The following is a 12,055-nucleotide window of genomic DNA, read 5'->3' on the forward strand; positions in this document are numbered from 1 at the left end:
CATTTAATGCCCATTTAATGTGCTCCAACGGCTTTATTTTAGCTCAGATTACTCTCCACCATTATTTGAAGTTGTAAAAGGCACTTAAAGAAGGGAATCAACAAGATTTTAAAAAGGTTCTTCAAGCATTCATTTCAACCCTAAGCAAGAGCCCTCTTAAAAGTTCAAGCTTTTATTTCAAGTTCACCAACCCCTCAAGAGCTCATTCAAGTCTTCAACCACCTTGAGAGAAATCAGAAGAGCTTTATTCTTATTATGTAAAGTATATTTAAAGCTTTATTTGTTCATTAAAGGAGCTACATCTGTATTTCTGTGTGATTAACTGCTATACTCTATTTTGAGTTGATATTTTATTTTGGAAGGGTTCCAAAATGTGGAAAGGTTGATCTGAACCTTGAATCGGATTGTATTGAGTTGGTTTGTACTTGAAAAATAACTGTTCTAGCTTGGAATAGCTAGAGTCGAAGGTTTCGACATTATATTCGGGTTGAATATGGTTTAGTAGATTTGAATTCCCAAGTAGGAGCTGGGGAGTGGACGTAGGTGCAAGATTGGCACCGAACCACTATAAATCTTCTTGTTTGTGTTGTGCTTACTTGCTCTCCTTTTCAATTCTCTTATCTTTTTGTATTCTTGCATCCAACTTCTACACCTTGCATAAATTTCACTTTCCACATTTATCCTGCTCATTGTTAAATAATCCTCATAGTTGCAAGTTAATTTTTAAATTTTTAAAAACCCAATTCACCCCCCCCCCTCTTGGGTTGCATAGCTGGGCAACACAAACAAATTTTGATCTTGATCTCCTCTGGTCCAATGGTTGGAGAGAGTATTTCTCAGGTCACTCACAGCTACACAAAGTCATCTGACCTCTATAGAAAAATTCACATGAAGACTGGCGTAGATCAGAGACTCGAAGATGCTAGTCTGCGAACAACTTCCACAGCTGATCTCTTCCTTCTTCTACAAGCACCTTGGATACTTTAAAGTGATAGGAGATCTAGAGAATAAGAGAGAAGAAGGAGAAGAGACTATGAAAATAAAAAATCAGCAAGAAAATTGATCATTGGACGTCCAAGAGAGGGGACCCCTTTTTATAGACTAGGAATTAGGGCTTTCCAAAGAAGGGTGCCATGAATCAATCCCAAAATCTCCTTTTGGCATCCCAAAAAATTCTATAAAATTTATTAAGATGTGGAGAAGAAATTTAGAGTCTCACATGCCAAAGAATTCTTTAAGAAAAATAAGAAAAAAAAAATATGGCATCAACAATATACCATATATGAAAAATCCCTTTCCTAGTCTGCATCTTATCTCTAATTCGGATCATATTTGAATTAGGCAAGAGATAAAATTATAACTCATCAATGAATGTCAACCACCCTTATTAGATCTTCTCTCATGACATCAAAAATCACAACTCAAATCCAATTAGGCATGGAGAAATTGGCATGGATCCAGATATGGCGCAAAATATAAAGATAGAGTCCTAGTTTGACTTGGACTCTTCATTTCTATTTCAATTCTAATCTAAATCAAAATTTGGATTGAAACTACTGATAGAAATAAATTTAATTCAATTAAAAATCTAAATATCTCATCAAATTCCTAATCCAATTAGGAATTCACTGAGTCCAAACCCTGATCGAATCAGGATAAAATTTTCCTTATAATCAGGTTTGATCATATCAATACCAATCTGAGTCGAACTGAATCTAATTCAATTAGACTTGTTCTAAAGCTCTTTATTCAATCAAATTGAGTCAATTAGTAATTTAATTACTAATTAATTCTTCATGAATGGTAGAGTCTCAGTCTTAGTGGGACTTTCCCATAAAGTCCTAGTCCAAGTAGGACTCTTCACCAGAGTCACAATCTAATTGGACTCTTTCAGCCATCAAATCTGACCAAGTCTTCTAATGCATGTGACCCATAGGTTCGAACCTAAGCTGATAGCATAGGAATAACTTTCTATACCAATCGATGTAACTATCTAGCAATGATGACCCGATGATCGGATAGGTCGAAGTATTGCAAAGCAACCTTCTAGAACTTACTGGCGTATGGTTACCGTATAATTCATCCCTTTAACTCAAATGCTCAAGGTGACCTAAGATTTAACTGTCAATCCTAATAAGTCGACCACATTGTATTTCAATTTTTCAAATTCATCTCATGAATTACCCTGATCAAGTTTTGCTAAATTGAAGTAAACTGATGCATATCTCCTACCAATTCAGAGAGGTCAATTCCATCTTGACTCACACACCAACTTAATAAGTACTTGACTGCACCCAGTATCCTTCCATCACTAAGTTAGAAACTCAGATGGTCTAGTACTAACGTACAGTGAGTTACTTACAAGCCACTGTAGTGGTCTCAGATCGAAGGGACACTTATATCCATACTCTTCACGAGCTACTCTTGACAGTAGAGTGCTCGACACATGATCAGGTTCGATACGAATGTACTCCTACATTCCATCTGTATGTCATAACAGTATCTCCATACTCCTTAATTAAGAGGACAACTAACTCATATGGTACACAATGACCTACACTTGATGTCATTATCATCTTAGTAATAGCATATCGTTTGATCACGAACATTTTTAAGGACTTAATGATAAATCCTCCTTTGTCGATTAATAATAGTTCTAAGGACTTCCTGATAACACAGGAGTTCGAAGATGGTCAATTTGTAATGCAAATATCATATAACTTTTATTAATAAAAATTCATATACAATTTATAAGATGAGCACAATCGTCTAACAATTAGCTTTGGGACATATTTCCCAGCACCATAGCCCTCTCCGATTATAAATGAAAAATTCTAATCTAGTTTCTTAATGGGGTTGAGATCCTAATCTCTCAATAAGGCCTTATGGATATCACAACAAATCTCAATGAGTTCAAAGGTAAAAAAATCTATCCAATTGTATCTCATGCAATTCTCAACAAAATCTTTGTCTCAAAAAATACTCATAGCCTTATGGATATTACAACAAACTATAGTATTTTTAGTTAAGTCAGACTCTTCATTTTCAGATAGCCATATCTGAAAAATACTATCCTTGTGGATATCACAACAAAGCAACATATCCAAAATATATCATAAAGCATCTAATATGCATCAAGACAACCCCACATCAATTTTCATAGCAAGCCTTGTGGATATCATAACAAACCTACTATGATCTTTGATAGGGTATTAACTAGGCATGAAGGAAGGCATATGTAGTGTTCAAAATACTGAGCAACCTTTATTCAAGATTCAAACTAATCCAATTAACTAAGAAAGTATTAAGATTAGTGGGGGTCCCCCCATTGCTTTTCTTAGATACCAATAAATTGGTCAGATCAGCAAACATAACCTATTAAAGAACCACCGCACTTGAAATACTCAGACACGAATTGATTAATCAATTCAAGAAATAGGTCAGCTACTGATTCACAACACTATGACTTAATATGATTTTTATGAAGACTTTAATAGTTTCATGCACGTCCTAATACAATCAATGATGCACTATTATAGTTGTATCTTTATAAACATAACAACTAATCATGACATCTAATCATATCTCTAAGATATGAAATCATAATCATACAACATGATTATAACATAGCAACTTAAGCATATCATATGCATGAAGTACTAATAACATGCATCAATATAAAATACTCTTTTCATAATTTTTCTTCTTGGGATATCACAGTGGCACCCCTACACGCCATAAGAGTACCCCATGGAATGAGAAGAGAGGGTCTTTGAACCCTACTTGCTCTTATGACCGGACAGTCTGATGATGAATCCTAATTCGAGTACTAGACTACTAAAAAAAATTTTATACATACATTATGCATTTAATATTATGTATCTAAAACATATCTCTAAGACATGCTAGGGTTTGGATGTTCAATTGGGTTCAACCATTGATCCGACTTCAACCAAACCAAAAACCCAAGCTTGACCATAATCAAAATAATATTCTAACCTTTGATTATATAAATCAAGGTAGGTTTTGATACCACTGTTGGATTCTGGTGGCACAGTAGAAGGACTAGATGTTTAAAATTTTCATTCAAAACACCTAACGCATCGAAAACCCTAAAGCCCAGAAACTCTTGACTGTAACAATCAAAGTACAATTAAACTTGGATAAGAAGAATACGTGTAGCGCTAATCTAATTACCACAAGACATTCAAGTGTCTATCCTCCAATGATGATCTACATGAAAATTGGACCAAAGACAGCACTCCTTCACCTTGCTTCAAGAGTTCTAGCCCCTAGAACTTGACTAGCCTCGTATCGAACCTAACTTAACCCTCTTAGAATCTCCTCTGAACTTTTGAATCTCCTTCTTTAGGACCTTTCAAATCCTTGTCTAGACCAGATTAGGCTTTGTCTTAAATCAAAGCCTTGTCCAAAAACTAAGATGGGTTGTGAGAAAGAAAGGAGAGCAACCAAAAAAAAATGGAAAGTTTTCTGAATGCATTAGACACCCAGCGCACACACCTATTTATAGGTGTCAGAGGGACACCCAAATGCAAGGACACACACCATCCAAAAGTCTTATCTGCTCTGTGTATCAGGAAAAATAAGAGTCTTCGACAGAAGGACTCTTCTGCCTAATATGTTGATCAGCACATTCACCTGCACATACGACCAGAGAAGGGTTGTTTTTACATCCCTTCTTAAATTAGAAAAATTCATAATTTTCTACATGGAAAGAGGATTCAAATTTGATTCTAGATCACCTAATAAGAGAGCAAAAATCCCATGGAAGGTTGTGTTCCTCTCATCTCTTCATGCAAACTCTTATCACCAAATGCATGTACGCAAGGAGGTGTTTTGGCATCTGATTGATCTCCTGATAAATCTAAAAAAATTCTACATAAATCTCCATAAAATAGTTGATCAAAAGTGAAACATTATTAGATAGGTGGCATTCCATTATGAACATTTTTGATCTGCAGAAGCACTCTTCAAAATGCAAAGAGTCGCGAGGCTTCACCGCATGCATGCAAGAGCTTCCCTTCTTTCCAATTTTTCTCTGCCCTATATAATCTAGAAAAAATATATCTCATGCTTTAAGATGTGCACCAAAGGATGGAGGATGATTTGGGCTGCCACACACATCTGAATCCCAAGCTAGAAGGACTCTACCTTCTGCTCACGGCAACATGCGCACAAAATCACTTCTTCATGCCAAGAGTCCTCATCCAAGAGGACTCTTCATTTTGGTGTTAACATGAGATGTGGCACCCCTTTTTGGGCTGATTCTAGATGGCATGACATAACTCAATTACTCACCAAATTGGATTAGCAAATTAGCAAGGTATGAGACCAAATTGATCTCCTAAGGAGCTAGGATTTTCACACGTGCTAGCATACTTACTGAGAACCCTGATTGGATCCAAAATTTTAATCAACCTTATCAAAAGAATTTTTGATCAATTTTTATATGTGTATGATCCATTTGGTTCCACATCTAGCCAGTAGTAGGTCTGGATGCAAGTTGATCAAATTTGATTAAATTCTAATCTAACCAATTTAGGTCCAATCAAGCTAACCCGAGTTCAACAATTAGTATCCTTTCTAATTGGCAATCGAATTAAACTCTTTAATTTGATCAAACCTACAAGTCAAGATTAAAGTCTAGCAATATATCATAACTACTCAAAAGATATAAAATTTGATAAAAATATCAAATATACCCTTCAGTGATAAGTTACCATAAAATTCAATCCTTCAATCATTCCTGCATCTCGAATATATTCATGAGAATGAAATTATGTCAAACTCAAACACATATTTATATCAATTCTTGATTAAATAATGATGACTCCTATGATGAAGCATTAGCAACTCCTTCTAATCTTCTTCCTGCTTTTGGTCAAAAAATTTTTTTTGAGTCATCTAGAGATGAGAATACACAGGATGCGATCTCCTCTTACTAGGAGTGATCGATTCCATGTTGACCTACTCATAACCTTCATACACACTCCATCATATCTAGAATATCTCGTATATGTCTTAATGCCATACCTGGGTATGAACCAAAATATGGATTCATGTGCATAAGATTCTATGGTGATCTCAAGTCTAAGGATCACTTACACAACTCCCACTTAGAGAACCATCTTTGACATGCAAGTAAGGCTTCCATAAGATGTTCTTTTTCATCGAGTCAATTCAGTAGACTCATTTTCAAATGAGCATCTACATCCTTATATTAGTGTCCCATACAAGTGACTAGTGAGATCTATCACCCTCTCCGTCGAGCATACATAGGATGTGCCAGTCTTTCCAGAATATTGATCTCCGACTCAACGCTCCTACAATCAAAAATATTTAAGATTAGGATTTTAGAGTTTTAGATCTTGCTAGCATAACCCATTCATGTCTCCTAAAACCATTGCCCTAATCTTTAGGATTCATCATAATCTTAGACATAATAAGATGCAGCAAAAATGATGAATCAATGCCTCATTTTATTATCAAATAATAAATATCATTACATGAGTTAAAAAATTATAAAGAAAAGTCCCATCGCAACATACTTGAGATTGACTTTTAAGGCACTCTTCTTTCAAGGAGCTGTCTAGATTTAAAATACCCTTAGGATAGAGTGTTCACTTTGTACTAACTTGATTGCAATTAACATCTAACCACAACTAATTCTTCTCATCTAGCGTCTCTAGGTCTAGGACTCTCTTAGGGTTCTCATCTTTAGAATTTCTCTCTTTCTTTCTCTTCTCTTCTTTTTCCTCTCTTCCTCTTTCTTAAAAAAAAATCTGAACCACACATATTAGGATTTGCACTGGTACATGCATGATAGGAGATATCTTTTTTTTGACCTAATTGAACCTAATCCCAAAATTAAATGGCTGATCCACATTAAACCCGACAATCAAATGGCTAGAAATCCTGAAGAACCACCTACATAGATAAAAGAATATTTTATTCCTTCCACCTATGATCCATCGACTTGTATTTACTTACCTAATATTCTTGCAAGTCAATATGAGATCAAGTTGATCATAATCTAGATGTTTCCATCATTTTATGGAATCAAATAGTTACACCCTAGTTCTAAGACCGACTTGAACCTGATAGCTCAAAAATTAGATAAAGTCAACCTGCTTGCCCAGAAGTAGATCAGTTCCTAGCCCTAGGTCAATAATTTTCTGCATAATATACAACACCTTCTAATTATCAGAAGATTTGTTCTATCTGTGCTAGCCCAATCCATCACGTGAGTGAATGTCCCATGACTACACAGTTTTCATCTTTCATCCAAGAACAAGTTCAAGCTATCTAAGGTTACTCTAAGCCTGTTAATGATCCATTCTCAAACATATATAACTCAGGTACAAACCCAAATTTCTCTGGTATAAAACTTTTAAAATAGGCCTCAATACTAGAATTATGCCTATAATAGAGGTCAGCTTAACCAGTCTATCCAGCCACCATATTATAATTAGCCATCATACCTACCTCCTCCACAGACCAATCTAACCAACGATAGATTTACTCAACTTCAACAACTGATTATGATCCAATAGCAATCTATCACCAGGCTAGAAGTATAAATAGGACAGTTAGCTGAGTCTACTATGAGGAGAGAATCAAATCAATTACTGAACCAACCAATAGCAAATCTAAGGAATAACCCACTCAATATCCACCAACTACCTAGACCTAGTCATCAATCCAATGTCCCACCTAAGAATCCTCAATTTGAGAATGCCAAAGCAATTTTTAAGCTTACAAGTGGTAGAATTCTTAAGGACCCAACCAAGATCAGGTGAGAGAGGCTAGTACTGATGCGAGCCAAAATATAAACTTAAAAAAAGAGGTTAGTAATGAGACTGAATGCATAGAAGAACCTGAGTTCAAAACTGATACTGTGCTGGTTCCTATTTGAGAAAGATAGATAAAGAAAAAAAGAGAGTAGATGAGTTATCCGAGACATATAAACCTAGAGTCCTATTCCCTTCTATCCCAAAAGTTGATTCTTCCTCTCTAGAATCATCACTTCCTCTAGAACTGAAGTTGCCCTTGGTCATACTTGAGTACGCATGTTTAGAATAAAGTGACACCCTTTCGATATCCATTGCATCGAACTCAACTCCTAACCCAAAAACTCAATTTATGAGTATTTTAGAAGAATAAATGGGAGAAATTCTCAACAAATAAGTGTTTGTGAATGGGTTCATAAATTATCTTCTTAAAATTAAAAAGATAAAACTGACTAAAGATGGGGTCATGAACTACTTTTTGAAGATTGGTAACAAAATATTGAAATTTATCAATAAAGGGATCGTAGGCCATCTTCCTAAGATTGGCAATCCAAAACCATTGAAATTTATCAATCCAGTATTCGACACAGGGTAGATGAGAGAATCGGCATAGTCTAGCTGAAGACTTTAAACTTAGCACTCCTGGAAAGCAATCCAGATCCTTACATTTTACTTTCATCTTTCTTTTCATTTTTCTTTAGGAACTCGACTCATGTCTGGCTGAAAATGGTAAATTTAGCGCTTGTTGGGAGACAATCCAGCTTTTACATTTGAATCTCTTTTTTATTTTTAGCTTATTTTCTTTTTGAGTTTAGGACCAAGTTAAGGGGAGAACCAATTTTGAAAAGACTTCGAGTGGAATCATGAAAGCCAGGTTGAACCAAGTACACATCCGAGTTAGGTGATATCTCTCCTTTTCTTCCTCTTTGTCTATCATACTTTATTTTTTCTACTTCATTAAGGATAATGTTGATTAAGTTTGGAGGGAAAAGAATAACAAAAAAAAATTTTAAGTCCTCGAATAAATTAGTATTTAGTGTTTAGATACCCGATTATGCTTAAGAATTATGTTGAACCAAGTATTTTTTAAAAAAATAAATTGATGCATAGACTAAAGAGTTTGTGAGATACCAACGGATCAAGTATTAAGAAAATCCAATAAAGAATTAAGTTTAAAGCATAAATATTTTTTCTATAAGCACTTCTAATTTCTCCTACCAGTATCAAAAAAGAGTTTACTTCCTATGGACTTGTGTAGAATAATTATATATTTTTTTATATAATAAATTATTTCGTAAAAAAAAAAATCAAAAATTTTATGCTGAGTAACCAGACCTCTTTGCCTAAGCAAGCATTGAGTTTTACGTCAAAAGGTATGAAGGGCAAAGAAGCTCTATTGTAAAGTTAGTTTTAACTCATAGCCTGTTTGACTCAAGCTAGAAACCCCAAGGGGTATTTTATACCTAGTGCTCTAAAGCCATCTGGTTCGGGAGTCATTGACTGAAAACTTGCTATATGGTTCAAACAGAAAGCTTAAGGGATTAAGACACTCAATAGCACTACAACATTAAAAAAAAAGAGCAAAGTCTAAACATTGGTCTTCCATCGAGTAATCAGGACCCTTTGCCTAAGTAAGCATTATGGTTCGCATCAAACAGTGGATAATGTGAAGATATTTTTATAATAAATAAATGATAGAAGTAACAATACAATTATCCATATGAAAGTAAGATGATTTAAAGATAAAGATAAAAAAAATTAGAAAAAATTTAGAAAAGATTTAGTGTCTTGGCCTAACTCCTATATTGATTAATACTAATACTCTAATGACATACCTCACTCATGCTCTACTAAACATCAATGGTCCTTTTTGAAAATTATCTGGTAAAATTTGAAACTTTAAGCTAAATAGTACTTAACTCTAAATCCTTTCTTTACTCGAGGACAAGTAAAGTTTAAGTTAGGAGGTGTGATCAGTGCATTAAATATGGCATAAAAAATATTAAAATATTAAATATCTAATCTTTATTATTTTATATTTGATACTTGTTATGTTCTTTTTCAAAAATTATTAATCATGAAGATTTAATCATATTAAGCCCAATTAAGCTCAAATTCAAGCTCAATTTCAACATGTACATAGAAAAAAAATATTGGGAATGGAAAACAAGCCAAGAGGATAAAAAATCATCCAAAAATCAGCCAAGAATCAGCCTAAAAACCTATTTTAAAACATCCAGTGTATGATGGACCAGTCGCTCAACCCACAAAACCCGGGTCGCGGTCCATAGAAAAGTTCCTTCGATTCACATTGTGGTCCACAGGGGTGAGGCTAGTTTTTGTGCTGATCAATGGCTGAGAGGAGACTTAGACACTTGATGGATAGTTGAGAATGTGCTTTACTATATGCTTCGGTGGTGGCCCATATCCTTTACATGATCGAACGGTCCGAAGCCATCCAAGGGTGCGATCCAATGGTTGACATCATTATCGATCGAAAGTACTTAACAGAAGTGATCTGAAGCGCCATCTGACAATCTAGAATACATCTAACATATGATCCAACGGCTAGTATCGAATCAGACAGAGATAAGGATCTTGGCAGTGATTTTTTTTTATCGATCTTGTGCGTTCAATCACAATCCAATGGCCAAAAATGTGAGATGTGGGTTGGACACATTTTTGAAAGGTTTTGAAAGTTCTTAGACTAACAAGACTCAGAGAAAATCTGCATCTATAAATAGGGGGGTCCGATAACAGAGAATATTGTAGAAAAAAGTAGAGAATATTATAGTAAAAAAGTAAAGAAATTGATAGAATAAAATAGGAGAAAAATAGAGAGAAAATTGTAGGAGATCCAAGGAGAAAAAGAAGAGGAAGCCCACTTTGCTCTGTGGAGTTTGAGAGAAGAAGGAGAGATCATCAATCATCTTTCCGACGAGACTGTACCAATCAACTTTGAAATCTTTATTACAATTTTTATTTTATTTACTTATTTTTTTAAATTTCTATTATGGTTTGTTTTATTTTATTTATTTTTTTTTTAAAATTTTTTGTAATTAAATCTTATTTAATACAAAAGTTATTTTTATGCACTTTAAATTTTTATTATTTTTCTATTATAAGTAGATGCTAAGATCTAGATAGTAGATCTTTATAATAAATTATTTTTATACTCTTTAAATTTTTATTATTTATTTTTATTGTAAGTAGATGCTAAGATCTAGATAGTAGATCTTAGTACCAAGTTATTTTTATGCTCTTTAAATTCTTATTATTTATTTTTATTGCAAGTAGAAGCTAAGATTTAAATAGTAGATCTTAGTACCAAGTTAATTTTTTACACTTTTTAATTTTTATTTTCTGACTTAAATTATTTTTTAAAATTTTTTTTATAAAATCAAAGATTTTAAATCAGCACTATCTTCTCTGTGAAATCGACCTGATTTATTATTTTTTACATATTTTTTTATTTTTAAAAATTAAAATTAAATTGATAATCATGATGTCCTAACGACAACATCGCAATCTATCAGCTCACATTCAGCCAGTGCATGATCACGAAAGGATCAATTCCCGACATGTCCGAGTTCGCCTGTAAAAAGTAGGTTAGCTGGTTTCTCATTACCTAATCCCGGTTCGATCCAAACTAGAGTGTATGCTTTGTGTTTTCATCTGCCAATAAAACTGAGATAAGGTCCTCAACAAGCTCTCCTCATTCCTCCATCAACTCATCATAGTTATCTAACCCCTCAATCGGGTATAACTTGGTGGGGCGACCTCCTTGAAGAGCAATGTTGTAGTAATATCACATCAAGTCCTAGTCTCCACGAACTTTTCCAACAACATCACCTATTGGGAACTTCATCTTCAAGTGGTATGTTGATACGACAGCTTGGAGTGCATTCAAACCTGGTCGATCGAGAATAGCATCGTAGGCCGATGGTGCTCGGACGACCTGAAAGTCTACTTGCACGATGGACTGAGCAGGGGGTCGGCCGGCCTTTATAGGCAAAGTGATGATCCCTTCAATAGGTACCACATCCTCGATGAATCTGATGAGTGGGGAGTCCATTCTTCCCAGTCGATCCGCAAGTATCCTCATCTTTGAAAAAGCATCATAAAAAATACATCGGCAAAGCTTCCATTATCTATCAAGATGCGGCATACATCATAATTTATAATATTTAAAATTACAACAACCACATCATTATGTGAAAACTGAACTTCTCGGGCATCTTCCT

Source organism: Elaeis guineensis, chromosome 16 (genome assembly GCF_000442705.2).
Source record: "Elaeis guineensis isolate ETL-2024a chromosome 16, EG11, whole genome shotgun sequence".
Classification (NCBI taxonomy): domain Eukaryota; kingdom Viridiplantae; phylum Streptophyta; class Magnoliopsida; order Arecales; family Arecaceae; genus Elaeis; species Elaeis guineensis.